This window comes from Rhagoletis pomonella, unplaced genomic scaffold, assembly GCF_013731165.1.
Source record: "Rhagoletis pomonella isolate Grant_MI unplaced genomic scaffold, Rhpom_1.0 Rhpom_scaffold_00001, whole genome shotgun sequence".
In the NCBI taxonomy this organism is placed as follows: Eukaryota; Metazoa; Arthropoda; class Insecta; order Diptera; family Tephritidae; genus Rhagoletis; species Rhagoletis pomonella.
The window spans coordinates 22504200-22505082 of record NW_023458555.1 but is presented as its reverse complement, the minus strand read 5'-3'; the positions used below and the strand labels follow the sequence as shown (position 1 = coordinate 22505082).

Genomic DNA, 883 nt, shown 5'->3' with positions numbered 1-883 from the left:
AAAACTTTTGCTGCTGCGGCTGATATGAAAATTGCAGCTCCAAAATTCGTAGATATTTCGCTGGTGTTGTGTAATAATTTTTAATTTTATTCTGAGTGAGAGTTATTATTATTTTTTTTTTCAGTGCATATTGGTTATTTCAAAGTTAGCTTTTGTATTTCGGCGAAAATTTGCTAGGTGCACTTTGTAGAATATGTTTCTGTCTTTTACACTATTTAAAAAAATACCAAAGAGTTTGTTTACTTATTCAACTTCGCTGCTTTTTAAATTTTTTTTTTTCAACGTTCGTTGAATATTTTATTCTTCTAAACGAAGTTTGCGAAAAAAATGCATACAAGTTAGCAAGAAATAATCTAATTTTTTTTTGCTGTTAACTCCTTTTTTTACTTTTTGTTTTCACTACAAACAATTTTTTTATTTAAAAAAATTTTATTTTTGTTTTATTAATTTTTTTTGAAGGTTTTTCACTTTTTTTGAATATTTGCTTTTTCCTACCCATATTTTTGTTGCCTACTCTTACTGTATAGTTAATATTTACAAATTTTTCTCAAAATTTTCTTACATTTTTTTTCTTTACTCCTACTAAAAAAATAGCGATCTATCCTCAACGAAGAATTTTTTCAAACTGTTCAGTGCTGAAAATCAGCTTCACCAATTTCATTCGTTTTATCAACGGAATTCCTTTTATTCTTCTTAAATATAAAAACTCGCCGATATGTGTGTGGAAAGTGAATTTGCCAGCATTGGCCACGCACACAAACAATTGCAAAAATTGCATGTATGAGTGTGCAGCGTTGATGATCGTGGCAAAAAGCTCTTTTCGCCAACGCTTTCGGAGACAAAGTCGAATACCTAACACACTCAAAATTTCGTACGTCTATAA

The 883-nt window shown here is 29.2% G+C and overlaps 1 protein-coding gene across 4 annotated transcripts in view; it reads right to left on the bottom strand.

The window, feature by feature from the left end:
- LOC118741251 overlaps positions 1–647 on the bottom strand; it is a 49469-nt gene extending 48822 nt beyond the window's left edge. For all 4 annotated transcript variants that reach the window (XM_036473162.1, XM_036473177.1, XM_036473185.1 and 1 more), the window contains exon 1: positions 563–647. The gene's annotated coding sequence lies outside the window, so the exon portion shown is untranslated. The remainder of the gene's footprint in view (positions 1–562) is intronic.
- Positions 648–883: the final 236 nt, after the last annotated feature.